Below are 16732 nucleotides of genomic sequence, written 5' to 3'. Positions count from 1 at the left end.
CCTAATTGAATGGTGTCCAGTTTGTAAATTAATTCCAATTCAGCAGTCTCTCAAGTTTTTTTGTTGTAGTATTGCCACCTTTAGACCTGTAATCGAGTGACCAGGGAGATTGAAGTGTTCTCCGACTGGTTTTTGAATGTTAATTCTTGAGGTCTGATTTGTGTCCATTTATTCTTTTATGTAGAGACTGTCCGGTTTGGCCAATGTACATGGCAGAGGGGCATTGCTGGCATATATCACGTTGGTAGATGTGCAGGTGAACGAGCCTCTGACGGTGTGGCTGATGTGATTAGGTCCTATGATGGTGTCCCCTGAATAGATATGTGGACAGAGTTGACCACGGGCTTTGTTGCAAGGATAGGTTCCTGGGTTAGTGGTTCTGTTGTGTGGTTGCTGGTGAGTATTTGCTTCAGGTTGGGGGGCTGTCTGTAAGCAAGGACTGGCCTGTTTCCCAAGATCTGTGAGAGTGAGGGATCGTCCTTCAGGATAGGTTGTAGATCCTTGATGATGTGCTGGAGAGGTTTTCATTGGGGGCTGAAGGTGATGGCTAGTGGCATTCTCTTATTTTCTTTGTTGGGCCTGTCCTGTAGTAGGTGACTTCTGGGTACTCTTCTGGCTCTGTCAATCTGTTTCTTCACTTCAGCAGGTGGGTATTGTAGTTGTAAGAACGCTTGATAGAGATCTTGTAGGTGTTTGTCTCTGTCTGAGGGGTTGGAGCAAATGCAGTTGTATCGTAGAGCTTGGCTGTAGACAATGGATCGTGTGGTGTGGTCTGGATGAAAGCTGGAGGCACGTAGGCAGGAATAGCGGTCAGTAGGGTTCTGGTATAGGGTAGTGTTTGTGTGACCATTGCTTATTAGCACCGCAGTGTCCAGGAAGTGGATCTCTTGTGTGGACTGGTCCAGGCTGAGGTTGATGGTGGGATGGAAATTGTTGAAATCATGGTGGAATTCCTCAAGGGCTTCTTTCCCATGGTTCCAAATGATGATGTCGTCATTAATGTAGCACAAGTAGAGTAGGGGCATTAGGGGAGGAGAGCTGAGGAAGTGTTGTTCTAAGTCAGCCACAAAAATGTTGGCATACTGTGGGGCCATGTGGGTACTCATAGCAGTGCCGCTGATTTGAAGGTATACATTGTCCCCAAATGTGAAATAGTTAGGGGTAAGGACAAAGTCAAAGTTCAGCCACCAGGTTTGCCGTGACATTATCGGGGATACTGTTCCTGACGGCTTGTAGTCCATCTTTGTGTGGAATGTTGGTGTAGAGGGCTTCTTCATCCATAGTGGCCAGGATGGAGTTTTCAGGAAGATCACCAATGGACTGTAGTTTCCTCAGTAAGTCAGTGGCGTCTCGAAGATAGCTGGGAGTGCTGGTAGCGTAGGGCCTGAGGAGGGAGTCTACATAGCCAGACAATCCTGCTATCAGGGTGCCAATGCCTGAGATGATGGGGCGTCCAGGATTTCCAGGTTTATGGATCTTGCGTAGCAGATCGACTACCCCTGGTTGGGGGTCTAGGGGTGTATCTGTGCAGATTTGTTCTTGTGCTTTTTCAGGGAGTTTCTTGAGCAGATGGTGTAGTTTCTTTTGGTAACCCTCAGTTGGATCAGATGGTAATGGCTTGTTGGAATTAATTTGCAAACTGGACACCATTCAGTTAGGCTCGAATAAGGACTGGGAGTGGATGGGTCATTACACAAAGTAAATCTATTTCCCCGTGCTTATTTTTTCCCCCTACTGTTACTCACACCTTCTTGTCAACTGTTGGAAATGGGCCATCCTGATGATCACTCCAAAAGGGTTTTTTGATCCTGCTGATAATAGCTCACCTTAACTGATCACTCTCGTTATAGTGGGTATGGCAACACATTTTTTCCATGTTCTCTGTGTGTGTGTGCGTGTGTATATATATATCTTCCTACTGTATTTTCCACTGCATGCATCCAATGAGGTGGCTTTTAGCCCACGAAAGCTTATGCTCAAATAAATTTGTTAGCCTCTAAGGGGCCAAAAAAAAAGTTGGACATTCAAGAGCCATCTACACAGTGGGCAGAATTGCTAATCACGCAGAACGTTCAAGGTGAGTCTTAGCCAAATCTGACTGAGTGTCTCACGTTGGTTTAAATCTAGTCCTGCCCCAGGGGGCCTTCAGCAGAGAGGTTCCCCGATGGGGGAAACATTCAGTCGGAAGTTCTTTGGCTGAAAGCCCCCTGCTGGAGTGAAGAGCAAAGAAATACTCCCAGGGCTAGTAGCACCAGCAGATCGGGGAATGGGTGAGGGAGAGACAAGTACATATTAGCTTTGTAATTGAATGATTTTTACCAAGTGCTAAGCCTATGTCTGAAGTGTTCCACTGAAGTTGATGATACTGATTGGATTTGAAGGCTGTTCTCAGTAGCAATTGAGTCCATTGCATCTCAGCTCAAGAAAATCTCAGAATTGTCAAGTGATCATATGCTGAAGACAGTTTTCATAGCTAACAAACCAAGTTTTCTGTTAAAGGACAGCATGAAGAACTCAGTGGTAAAACTATGAAAATGCAGCTTCTGTTTGCTTCCAGTTAGTTCTGGGAGTCTGGGTTTTCAGCAATGTGAAAAAATTAAACAGAAATTGTTTGAACTTTGAAAATACCTTACCGCTGGTGCTATCAGAGATTCAACTAAACATTGCATGACTATGGAGTTCGAACAGACCCATCCTCACTAAAATTGCACTCTTTCTGAGCACACCAAAAATCCATATTTTCAGATTTTAGTTTTAAAAACCCATATTTGATTGGATTTTATAATTAAACTGTATTTAGTTGAATAAAGCCACAAAGTCATCTGCACTTTGTGCGTGTTGTATCTAGTGTCCTGAGTTGGTTAAAAAAAGAAGTGGTTGGGGAAAGCCACCAAGTTTTAAAATACCTGTAAAGGTGTCACAGTGCTAAAAAGTTTGGGAATCACAGAGTCCGAGGACAACGTCAGCCTTAACCTTGAATTCTCTTAGCTGGTTTTGTTTTCCATGCTCTCACAACTCAATCAAATCTCTCCCTTTTTTTCTGATGCTTCCTTTTCTTCAGACACTGGTCAATTAAGATCATTGGACAAAAATTCATCATAATTAGAGCCTCTCAAAAGTTGCTAATAAAAAGTTACAAGAGGGTTGCTGCAACTTCTAGACTGTCTACATTGGGGGATCTTCTATAATTTGGCTATTATATATTTTCCGTACCCGTGTTTTGTCACCTGTTATTCTGGAGTCAGAAAGATATACTTCATGCAACAGCATCACTTTCTTCCCTCACAGTGCCTTGGCAGTGTGGCCAGAACCTGCTCAGATAGGTTTGCCTCTCTCAGGGCCAGAGTCTCAGTGTACATTGATAAATCTCCATCAAAGCCAATAGAGCTATGTTGACCTCGCCCAGCTGAAGATCTACTGCTACAGTGCAGATCTGGAGTAGAAATGTTTATACCAAAACAAAACAACCCCTCCCATTCATCCTGATCGGATATGCAGAAAAGAGCTTCCTAAAGCCACCTTCTTGCTTCTCTTCAGAAATGCAGTCTTATCACATCCAGCACGACTATAGGTAAGTAATACTGGGTGACCCTTCCTCAAAGGGAAATGTTGTGTGGGGAAAAGTCATTATCTATTCTTCCTAGGGAGGCCTAGATTTATATTCATGTTTAGGTTTAACTGGCTTTATGGTGCTCATAGCACAAATAAGGTTGAAGAAGCCTTGCCAAACCATTCGAGTGCGGGGCCACGTACCCAGTCCTGAGCCATTCTGTTCCCTTTGATATCATCATGAAGTGGTTTCTTGTATGAAGCCTTGACAATTTCCTCATGACTCTTTCCAAAGGGAACAGGAGAATAAATTTGGAGGAGGACAGAGTATTCCCTGTGTGTATTATCTCAGGGGAGGGTGTGACAACATAAACCCAGGGCATTGAGGTCGGGAGTGGTTTCTTCTGAAGCATTCAGCTGCCGTTGCTAGGAGGTAGTCTGACTCTTCATGGAAAATCCTTCCAAATCCTTTGCTATTGACAGTGCTGCTCCCCAGTGCTGCTGCAGTGGTACTGGCCTCGTGATATAAAAGAGTTCCCTGAAGAGCATTTGTTAAAGGTTTGAGTGCTGAGCTCACTCCCATCCCTCCTGCAGCACTCACACTGGAACAGTGCTTTGAATGCAAAAGAAGAGCTGTTTGAACAAGCAGGTATGCTGTAGGCAGGGCCTGGGTGACTATCTGGCTGCACCTTGCCTCTGACTTTCTCCCATCTACCGTAATTACTTCACCATCCTTCTGAAAAATCAGTTCCTCAGAGGCCACATGCTTAAGGGAAGTGGGGGGATATAATCAATCAGTTATGGTGGGCTTGAGGTTCAGAGTTTGTCTGAACTTTTCCAGGGCCAAGGGCTCTTTGATCCCTTTTGATGTGGTCCCAGCTCCAATAATCAATATTTCACAGTAGGTGGCTGTTCACCTCTCTGGCACTGGATATTGTAATAATCCAGATACAAGCATAGGAAAGCTTTAACCTTTTTTAAAATGTATCCTACCATGCATAGTATCTCAAGGCATTGCACTTAAACCAGCCCACCAATATCTTAATTCTTAGTGGTGCCCGGGGTCGCATGGGGATACAAAAAGGGGAAAGAAGGTGCATGGGGCCTTCTCCGTGGAGCAGCAAGGCCATTCATGTGGTATTCCTGAGAGCAGGGTCAGTTTGAAGTTAATACTGCCAGTGTGTGCCCTCCTGAATAGCTAGTGGATGAATCCTGTTCTTCGGGCCACAGAGGAGTTCCACAAAGACACTCATGCCACGGCTAAACTAAATTCCATGGCCTTTTATACTGGTGCAGCCTTAACCCTGGCATTTCCTGATGTTGAGTTCTTAACTGTGCAACCCTAACATTCCTTATACTATAGATGTTTTAATGGAATATGGAGACATGCTCTTTATCTTATACACAGCCTGCCATCCATGATTTGATATTTTCTGTGGTTCACTTCCCATACCGACTATTTCCTCAAGGACAATATATTGGTCGTGGAACGAACAAACTAAATGCCAGATAATTTTCTTGGGTACAACAGATCCATATGCTACAATTTAAAAACTGAAAACAGTGGGAAAGCATTAAAGATCTGGCAGTAACATGTCTAGTTGTGGCTCAAAACTATTAGCCCTTCATCTGAATGAACACTTGCAGCTGAAGAAAAATTTCCGAAGTGTACTGATACACGTGCTGAACCTATTCCATTTGAGTAGATCCCTGGCTGTGTTTCCGAAGATGAAGCACATACAAATGCTTTGACCAGTTACCTATATACGCTTTCGGATTGCAGCATTTTCTGCCTAAATTACATCAAGTCAACATGATTGGGCGGCTTGAGTGCTTTCAACATTTTCATCTGCTGCCCCCTACAGGAGGTTTACAAGTGCAGTTTGACCCCCTATAAAACTCTAGTGTGATCCACCCCGTTTTTCCCAAAAGGCATTTTCTCTACTCTAACTTCTTATTCTAAGATTTATTATTTTTACTATGGCAGCACCTCAAGGCTCCATCTTGGATCAGGGCCCCTTTGTGGTGGGGGCTGTCCATACACGTGAAAAGAGAGAGACAATCCCTGCACTGAAAGCTTGCAAACTAAACAGACAGGGCAGACAAAAGGTGGGAACAGATATTGTACTCATTTTACAGGTGAGGAACTGAAGGAGAGAGAAACCAAGAGTCAGATTTTTTAAGGTATGTAGCCACTTGAAGATGCAGATAGCCAGTTAGAGGGGTTTTCAGACCAAGGGTGTCTAACTCCTATTTAAATCAATGGGAGTTAGGCACCCAATTGCTTTTGAACATCCCATAGCTTCTTTAGGTATCTAAATACTTTTCAAAATTTGGTGCTAAGTGACTTACCCAGAGTTCCACAGTTAGGCTGTGGCAGAGGGAGGAACTGAACCTCGCACTCCTGAGTCCAAGCCCACTGCATTAATCACAACAGCAGCTTTCCCCTTACCAGTGCTCTCTTTTTCCTCAAGTCCTTTTCCAGGTCTAGATCCTTTGCTTGTTTTTCCTCCTCTCATTCCTTAATTATTTTTAATATACATTTATATACTAAAGTCATTGGTCTCCCACCTAATATAGAGGCTCAACAGAATGGAGCAATCTCATGGGGATTGCTCCGGTATTTTAATCCCAATATTTATTCTTTTGTTTTTATTTATTACAGGCGCTTTGTTGATGATGCAGAATAGTATCTGGATCCCCTGCCTGTGGCTTAGGTTGAAACAATACAATTCCAATGTATGAGGCAAATATCCCATGGACCACTCAGCACCATGCTTGAAATCCTGCCTCTACTGAGGTTAGCTTTACCATTGACTTCAGTGAGGCCAGGATTTAACCCCCTGAATTAAAAGAACAAAGATAAGGAGGATATTGAGAGTGAGGATATTGACAGTACAAATGCTAGAGGAAACTGAGTCAGCACTTATGGAAAAGCTTGCACAAGTAGGGGTGTCTTGGAATGCCTAATCGCAGACAAAGCCCAGTTTTCTGGGTCCTTGCTTTCCTTAGCTTCTGCACCATATCCGGCACCAAAGGCAATTACTCAGGAAAGGCCAGTCACTCTAGAATAGTGAAACATGGAGCCACAGGGCAGCAACAGAGGCCGTGGAACCCTGGCTGTGCTCCACTCATTTCTGGTAGCTGTACCCAGCTGTGACATTCCCACCCAGCAAGAACCACTTGCTAAAATTAGCTTTCATGCCCACAAGATGTTCTTCCTCATTGGCAAATGCTGCATCCCCTTAAAAAAAACCTAGAGGGCATTGGTGATCCTATCAAAAGCTGAGATGTTGGGGAGGCTGGGTGGCACCTGTTGTGTGCCGAACACTCTGAAAGGTACTGTTGGAGACTTCTGCCCTTCACAGTACTTTTGGGACTGTGCCAGATACTTCACAGGGCCTATATTGAGAGTGGTGGAGACAGGAGATAGAATCTGCATTCTCCAGAGAGATCCCATGCGGAATAAGGCCACACAAGACAAGCAGCTGGAAGCACTGAAGGCCAAGGTCATGGACCTTATAATTGCTCCTCAACCAGTTTCCCATAGTGCTTCCCAGAGGGCAGTCGCTTGGGCATGCTCATCACTGACTCGGTAGCTCCACCTCTTCTGAAGATAATGCCCTTATCCCAATATGGATGCAGAAACGGAGTGGGCCCATGGATCATTGGGGCAAAAGCTAAATGAGGGACAGGCAGCCCCACCCCTTTGTCATTGTGATGGCTTGGTGGCCACAGAGGTGCTCCTAATTTGGGGACATTGAAATGAGGAATGCCCTCACCCAGCTGGAAAATCTCAGTCATCCAGAGCTCAGAATAAGTCAACTTGCCTGATATATGTTCCACTAAAGACTGGCTGAAAATCCTGTCAACACTGCTAGTAAACCTATCATGTCTGTAAGGTTGGCTGACTAATAAGCTGTGAAACACTCATGTAGGCAATGGGAAATCCTTCCCGGGGCAGAAGGGTACTTTACAGAGCTTTCTGTAACAACCAGCAAAGGCAATTTGAAGACTACTAGGCTAAGCAGATTTCACACATGGCCAGGAAATAAGCCCCCTACAATGAGAGTCTGCACCATTGCTGGATTTACACAGATGACTACAGCCTACTGTAGATGGCACTTTGTTCTCAGTACTTTGTTCCTATTGTCGGTTAAGGAGGCCCCTTCCAGCAGATGACAATTTTCCCCTGGGGAAATGATTTCTACTCTTTCCTTTAATGCAGGGAGTGTGAATGAGAGCAGGGGAAAGAGCTTCAGTCACTCTGGGGTGAAAAATCATTGCTACAGTGGGAGTCCGAGATACGATGCCAGGCTGCTGATCAGTCACGGATTCTACCCTCCCTCATCAGTTACTCCTCCTAGCCAAGCTCATTCAGGCATTGAATTATGCAAGGCAGCAACATGGAGTTCTATCTGTTATCATTAAACTCAGTAATCTGGATGCTTTTGTGACAGCAGATGCAGCTGTTGGCATGGAGTTTTTGTAGACTCCAGCTTTATATGTAAAAATCAGTTGTTCGAAGCCTGTCTGATCTCATCCATGGGTTATATTAATTTATTTTAATAAGAGTAAATTAAAGACCAGTGAGCATGCATATGGGTTAGTGGCCAATGGAGAGAGGGACTCATTCATACCACATTAATGATGGCAAAGCATTTCTAACTAATATAATAATAAATATAATACCTGTCATGTATGTAGCATCTTCAGAGAATCTCATTACAACTATGTGAGGCATGTAACTCCCATTTTACAAAAAAAGGAAGCAAAGTCAGAGAGATCAAGTGGCATCTGCAAGATCACAGCAAGTCAGTAGCAGAGACAGGATTAGAACCCAGGAGCTGCTGGTTCCCATCTCAGCATCCCTCATCCTCTAGCTCTTCCTTCCATTCCATTTTATGGACAAGGCGTCACCTTCCCCCTACAAGCTAGAAAACTTGAGGGTTCTTTGATTTCTCTGCTTCTTAACTCTGTTTCCAGGAGTTGCTCACTTGCCTCTGGAGTGGTCACATTTTTGCCCAGGTTGCTGAAGGCCAGAAAACAGGGAGCAGAGCCTGGGACTCTTATGGTTGAGGTGTGGGCTAGGGAGGATGGTGCCATAGATACCCCACCCATGCTAGCATGGGTGGGGGGGTGGGGAATCTGCATGAAGATACCCCTGTAACACCAGCACAGCTGAGATGATCTAGCTGCATAGTTTTGTCTGCCTGGCTTGTAATGTATTAGGCATCAGCACACTGGTGCCCTCTCTTGGTTGGATCATGTCAGACCTTCAGTGCGCTGTCCGTAGGTGGCCACTTGTGGGTGAATGGCTAGAGGGACTACTAGGTGGGTCAGAGCCTGTGTAGTCAGAGCTGCCTTCTGTTCCACATGACAGTGGGAGCCATAATCAACCAGCTGGGGAATGTAGGGCCTGTGGGTTTGCCGCCATGGATCATCACAGTCCATAGGAAGCGGATGCAGTTAGGGAAACAGGTCTCATATTCTGCCCTCACAGATGGTTTGTCAGCCCCAGGGAACCAGAATGGCCGTGCTCTGAACTGTGCACAACCGGCTGACGCATGTTGCTGAATTAAGAGCTCTTGGCATCCTCTGCAAGCACCAGGTGGTTGTCATCTTATCCAAATTAAGACATATTGTCCGGTTCTGGCTTTCAGCGGAACATCTCCACATACAACAACGAGGGCCATCAACCATGTCCCTGCTCTCTTCAGACTCGCTTTTGAATGCTCTGCAGTCCCGCTGGGCATTGCCCCACTCACTTCCCCCTATCTTTTGGCACTGCTGCAGTTCTAACTGACTGTCCATTTAAAGCCTGGAACCTGGCTGTACTGAAGTATAATTCCTGAGCTCATTGGGGCAGGAATCATCATTTGGTTCTGTGGTTGCATGATACCGAGCATAATGGGGACCGCCATCATTACAGCAACACCAATTATTAATAATCATAATAGTAATGCCTCTAGCCTGACTTACGTATTAGTGTTTGTCACCAAATGAGATCTCATGGAGCCTTGGCAGAGATTTTAATGACACTGATCATGAACGTCTCACTGCTACCTTGTGCTCCCTCCATCTCTGTGTTTTGTACTTGGATGGCAGGCTCTTCAGGATCGCAACCCTTGTTTTGTTATGCATGCACAGTGCCTCCTGTGACGGGGCTCCTGTCTCTAGTGCAATAGAGACAAACAATGGAGAGCAAGAACAGGCCTCCAGGATCGCTCAGCTGTGTTCAGTTTGGGTTGAGAGTGTTTTTGTATCTTGTTCTCCCTTCCAATTATAAGGGGAGTGTTTGTCTAACATTTGGAGAATAGAGCTGAGAGTCAGGACTCCTGGGTTCCATTTCCCTATTGCCTCCATCACTGACATTGTGCAACCTGGGGCAAGTCAAAAGAAGGCAAAAAGTTCAAAGTTAAGGTGCCTAAAGTTAGGCACCCCGCGCAAGTGCCTAAGCTAAAAGGGGGCCTGGTTTTCAGAGGAGCTCAGCACCCAGCTCCATTGGCTGGCTGTGGTACAGTCCCCCTAGGCATGTTCCCTTTCATCTGAGAAAAGGAGAGGAAGATGGATTGTGTAGTTCAGATGAACAAGTCGCTATAGAGAAAGTGTCTGGGCCTGTGTCTGACAGAATTTGGATCTGCAGAAGACTCCTAAACACAACAGTTCAGAGAGCGAATTAAGTAATAGATTTCAATCACTTCAGAATTTCCCCTCTAAACTACATTACAAGAAGATTAGCATTAGTTAGCCAGAGTTTCAGTACCCAGACAAGGAACAGTCTATTTATCATAGGTTTGGGAAATGGAACAAAACACATGATCATTGTAATGGCGAGGACTCACCACCGCTGGCGCCTCCTGCTGGTTGCTCCAGGAGTTAGCTCTGTCCAGCTCCAGAGTGCCCTCTGCAGGTGGTGTCTTGCCCATTGTCTGCTCTACTCCGCTGTTTCAGACCCACGTTGCTCCCCTGCTCGGCGGTGTCCTCCTCAGGACACTGCCCTCCGGCAGTGCCCACTACTTCTTTCTCACCCCGCTTCCGGGGATCATGGCAATCCTTTGGCTTGCACCCGCCACAGGGACCAACCACAACCCAGAGTCTAGCCCCTCACTTCAGGGGCAAGTTGCAGTCTGTATTGGCCATGCTCCTCCACGGCCAGGTGCAGTGCAAGGGGGAAGCGGGGGACCCAGGCCTGCCCACTACTCTAGCAGCAGCCTCCTTGTCCTCCTTCTCTCCATTTGTCTGCCTATCGTCCTTGGGCCACTTCCCTTTGGCCCTTGCACCTTCTTGGTCCTTTCTGGCAGGGGCCTGCAGGCAACAGGCCAGAGCTTACCCTGTGCCTGCCCAGTACTGCTCTATCCCAGGTGCTATCCCTGGGAGCCAGTCCCCCTCCCTGGCTTGTCCTTAAATCTGGGCTGCCCCAGCAGCTGCCTCCTATCTGGCTCCTAACAAGCCTCGCCCTAATTAGCTGCAGGTTTCTACAGCCTCCCTGGCTGCTTCTGCCACACCCCCTGCTGGAGTGGGCCACCGGCACCACTACAAAGCATCTAAGCTAAAAGGAGGCCTGGTTTTCAGAGGAGCTCAGCACTCAGCTCCATTGGCTGGCTGTGGTACAGTCCCCCTAGGCATGTTCCATTTCATCTGAGAAAAGGAGAGGAAGATGGACTACGTAGTTCAGATGAACAAGACGCTATAGAGAAAGTGTCTGGGCCTGTGTCTGACAGAATTTGGATCTGCAGAAGGCTCCTAAACACAGCAGTTCAGAGAGCGAATTAAGTAATCAATCACTTCAGAGCAGAATTTCCCCTCTAAACTACCTTACAAGAAGATTGGCATTAGTTAGCCAGAGTTTCAGAACCCAGACAAGGAACAGTCTATTCATCACAGGTTTGGGAAATGGGACAAAACACATGACCGTATAATCTATTCACATAGGTTTAGGACAGCACAAAGAATTAATCCATATGAAAATGGGAGATCTCATGTCTAATGGCTTCTTGGTCATTCACTCGGGCCCCAATTCAGCAAAGCTTCACATGCTTGTGTCAGTCCTTATTTAGCAAAGCACCTAAGTATGTGCTTATGCACTTTCCCAGCTATGGATGCACTGCTGAATTGGGGTCTTAATGGAAACAAGAATTTCTCTTGACCTGTTTCTCAGTCTTGCATGAGTTCATTGCTCAGCCCTCCCTTACAAATGTGATGTGTCTATTTCCCTTCCCCCTCCTAGCTAACCTATTTCTCACGTACTTTTAGCTCTCTAATTTTATAGTCTATTTTTAGCCCATTCTCCAAGCTTTCCGGGGTACAACTTCCTAGTGCAGCAGTTTCATGCACATTTTATTAACGCTGCTCTGCTTTGGAGCTGGAGACCTTGACAGACCTTAATGGGCTCAGCTTCAGGCAGGAGCTGTAGAGGTGGGTCTTTATTTCTCTTTCAATTCCACTTCTTCATTCTCACCTTGGTTTCGCTCTTTTATTACTCCCACTTTTGCTGGTTTGTGACACCAGTGACAAATGCCAGGAGCATTAAACAAGATCTATTACAGCAATAAATGAGATCACATATATATTTCAGGAGATATAGTGAAGACAAGGATCAGAGAGGAGAGGAAATTTCCTTCTGGGAACATTTAAAGTACGATCAGCTACAGAAATGTTTCATGACACAATCAGGAAGGTAACTGACCAGATTCTTAATGCACTTAGCTGTGCTGCTGATGAAGATTTAGTCTTTGTCAGTGCTCAGCATGAACAGTTAGGTTTTTATATTTGAGTGTCTAAACTCTGGCAAAGCAAGGAAAAAGGAGATGCAGACTGGTTCTTATAGAGCCTGATCCAAAGACCACTGAAGTCAGTGGAAAGACTCCCGTAAATCAGAATCAACGCTACAACGCTTCCGGTCATTACTAAGGCATGGTCATTACTAAGGCCTATTGTAGGAATAGTTATTGTATGCATCGTGATCCCAAGCCCTCCCTTTTCCCCTACACAGAGCATGAGTTATTGGGCTTGGCGCACAGAATTCAGTGCTGGTTGTGGGGAGGAATCCTTCCCCACAGGCCATGGAGAAGTTGTTCCCTGGGGCCTACTGCAGCCCTGGTGCTCCAGTAGCTATTGTGACTTGTTCCCCTTCCCCAACGCAGTGGAAGGCAATTGACAGTGGACTCATGTACTAATGGGTCCACTGGCCCCACTCTTGTCCTTCCCCTGGTGTGCCATTGCATCGAATGGACAACTTGGGCAGAGCCAGGGGTAAAGTGGGCGAGTGGCCGCAGGATCCAGGCTTACACAGATCCAGTGAGCCCACAGGGTGCGAGGTGGGATGGCAGAGGCAGCCCTGCTCCCCTATCTCATAGGCTGAACTAGGCAACATAAGGGCATCCCCATCCCATCGCCCGGAAGGGTTGTAAACTTCAGCCCTCTTACCCCACAGTGTGCCCCACACAAAGCCTGGTAACACCAGCTGTGCGCAAGGAGGGGTGAATTTCACCTGCAAATTGCCAAGTGAATATTGCTAAGCATGGACCCAATTCAGGACTTTCAACCACAAGAAGCAGAGTTGCATTATATCATAGTTCACTGTATGCCACTTCCTCTGTGTCTATTCGGTATACACTGCTTATTCATCCTTATAAAGATCCATCACTAGGATACAAACACTAAGGGGAATATCTTCTCTCTCTCTTTTCTTAAATAACCTTAAGAATGGAAGCCTATCCCCCATCCTTCTTTCCCCCTGACATTTTTTTAAAAACTTATTTCCTGTGATCTATTTCCTGCTGTATTGCTTTCAAGTGGCAGAAGGTAATATACCTCAGGGATTTCCTAATGCATGCAGTGTAGTGTGAATTATAGTCCTTAATCTGACAGGCACACCAACTTCAGAAATATCTCGTAAATAATAATTACTGTGAGTTACAAAAGGCATCCTACAGTCCCACAGTAAAAAGGTCAGTTTTTCAATTCCGAGACCGTTTTTGTGAGGAACAAAGCCAACAACGTGAGCCCCCGTTGGATCTTCCCTGTCTGGACTATAATACATTATTTAACCGCTAACATTAACTTTTCTGTATCATATTATAGTGGTGTTTCACATACGGGATTGTAACTGTGTCTTTAAATCTTTTGTATTCAGATCCAGGTAAAGAATTTGAAAGTTAAAAAGAAGTCAAAACTCAGACGAGACATGAGCCATGATTTTGTGATTTACCTATTCCCATTCCATGTAAATCAAAATGTAATATTTCACTGTCATTAACAGTCAGAGAAGGCTGAGCCTCAAATAGCCCACAAGTGTGCTATATATCATTGTGAGCAAGAACAGGAAGCGTGGACACTTCAAATCTGTAAGGGCTCCTTCCTTGCTTTGAGACTCCTTCAAAGTGCTAAGCACTCTCAGTTCTCACTGGTTTCATTCTGGTTTAAGCACCAGAAGTAGTCTCGTAGCAAGCAGCGGGACCAGTCATGTTCTTAGTGTTCTGCAAATGCTCAAGCGCTTTTGGGTTTTTTTTACATAGCTACATTTTGAAACAAAATACCCTTTTGAAATGAAAATGGCCAAAATGAAAATGTTTGTTTCTGGCGAAACTATTTGTGAATTTGACCTGAAGTTGCTAATAGTTTCAGCGTCCTAAAAAATTTAGCCAACCTCTAGCCCTGAAAGGCCATTACGTAAGAGGGTTTAAGGATGTGACTTTTTAGGTGTAGAAAAGCTATTTCAGGCCATATTCAGAGATTTTGTAGTTCTATCCAAACACTGTACTGAAGCTGCTGGTGTTTATTTAGGTGCCTAATTAATTTTAGATATCCGTTAAAAAAAATCTTAGAGACATACCCGCACAAAATGGATCGAAGCACTCTTGCAAATCTGGACCACGTTATTTGAAATAAATCTCCTTCTTTGATAGATCTATTAAATAGCTGCAGCATTTGCCATTGGGGTAGCCATAGCGTTTTATTGCAGCATTCAACAATCTGTCCCTTCACTGCACATCCAATTGCAAATATTAACAGCACCTTTTCGCTACTCTCACTTGGGACCTAATCCTGCATCTAATACCCCACCTCATCTAAATACCCCAGTGAAGTCAGTGGGAGATGATGAGGGTGTGCTAGGAATGCAGGATCAAGCCTTTGGCCCTGAAGGAGCTGAAATTTCAAGCAAGTAACAAGGTGTTTCTGCTTGCTGGCTGGAAAATTGAATGTTCCAGCATGAAAGCCCCTCTGCCACTGAGTGTGCTCTCATATATAGCACTGTAAACCTGCCAGAGTGAGGAGATGGAGGGATGATTTTCTTCTTATTATTTATTGGTGCTTTCCTCTGAGTTACAGAACTCATCACTCCCTGTGCTGCAAACAACAGCTCAGGCCAAGAGCTCCGCCTCTGAACTGCAGTGATTGGGGATAAGGTTAACTCAAGCGAACCTGTGGATTTTCACATGTGCCATTTTAAATGTAAAATGGGCTTAGGGCAAAGAAAAGCATCTGTCTGCAGCTGTTGAGCTTGTGCCTTGCCCCTTAGCTTGGAATGCAGGCATCTGGCTGCCTCTTCAACCACTGCAAATGCAGACTCATAAATCAGTGAGTGCAGGGGGTGGTCGAGGGAGAGCATAATCCCTCTAGAGACTAACAAACCCAGGGCCAGCTCTAGGTTTTTTGCCGCCCCAAGCTCTGAGAGCGCAACCGCTCAAGCGAAAAAAAAAAAAAGCGTGGCCGGAATACCGCCCTGGAATTGTGCCGCTCCAAGCCCATGCTTGCTTTGCTGGTCCCTCGAGCCGGTCCTGAACAAGCCTATTCTCATCTCTCTTCATTGCATGCCCATTTCCCTGTCATTTCCCCAGTATTTGCCATGGATTTTCTGCATGGCTCAAGGTATGGGGTAATCTTCCTTTTCACTGTTTGTGATGCACCAATACCGCCACCTACAGGTCAGGAGAAGGCTTTTTACCAGTTCCCTGTGTTGAGGCTGGTTATAGATTTGGAGAAATTCTTCCTGTTTAGCTTATTAAATATGCAACAAATGGGGCCTGATCCTGCTACCTGTCAATGTAGCCTGGGAGGGCCTGCTGGCTTCCTGGCTTCTGCCAGAGCTCATCTCCATTCTTAGTGCTGCTGCAAATCCGTCTTCTGCTTCCTAGGATTCTGCTGCCACTCATTCCGATGGCCACGAACACGCTGTTCCACTGCTTCTTCCTGCAACCAAGAGGGCAAATCATTTTGCTGCAAGCGGGAAACAGCGACGTCTCACCCACTCCATGCAGTTAGTTCTGCATGGAGCTGGGAAGGTGGCTCTGTGGAGCAGGTTTGTGTGTGCAGCAGAATCCCGACTGCTTTTCACTAGCGCGAGCAAGCGGCGTGAATTCTCGAGCACAAACCGAAAGGTCTCCCAAAGCTGAGGAAGAAGAAAATGTAGGAACAGGCAGCACTGGGACTGCCTTAGCAACCAGAATGATACAGCCACAAGTCCTCGTTCCAGATGGCAGATGTTATCAGGGTCGCTGACCCCACACGGGCTCTCCGGGTGGAGCAGAATCAATCACTCAGACTTGACTTTAGGAGAAGACAGGATGTCTGCTGCTGACTGTCAGAAAAAGCGTTTGGAAAATGTTGGTCTATCTGCTGTATGACATCTCCGAATGGGCAGAAAGCACTCCCCTAGCAAGCCCTGGTTAGGGAACGGTGACTGCCGGCTCGGCCAGTTCATGTGCCTAAAGAATTAACAGGCCACGTACATCAACCCAGCATTTAGAGCTATATACATGTCGAAGCAAAGTATCTGGACCTCAGTTCCTCCTGCATTCATCTGTTAAGAAGTGAGAGAAGAAGGTGACAGCGTTTGCTACCACAGGACCATGTCTACACTAAACTTTCCTCTCCCTAAAGTTTCCCATCATTGTTACCAACTGAGCTCTAGTGTAGACAAGGTGCTGGGTGCAATTTAACCATTGTGTCATGTAAAGCTGCTCAAAGCAGGTCAAGACCAGCCGTGTGGTTAGAACACCCATGGCTGCTAACACTGGATCTACACCAGTGCTCCCACTGCGGCTGCTATTGGCAAGAGACATTAGGGAAAGAAGGCTAGTGTAGACAAGGCCTAGGTGACACACAGCAGTGTGAGGAATGCAGCTCCCTGTGTAGATTTCGGAGATGCTATTAGCTGCTAAAGAACAAACATATCATG

Source organism: Lepidochelys kempii, chromosome 5 (genome assembly GCF_965140265.1).
Source record: "Lepidochelys kempii isolate rLepKem1 chromosome 5, rLepKem1.hap2, whole genome shotgun sequence".
In the NCBI taxonomy this organism is placed as follows: Eukaryota; Metazoa; Chordata; order Testudines; family Cheloniidae; genus Lepidochelys; species Lepidochelys kempii.
The sequence above is the reverse complement of the archived record's forward strand: the minus strand, read 5'-3'. Positions refer to the sequence as shown.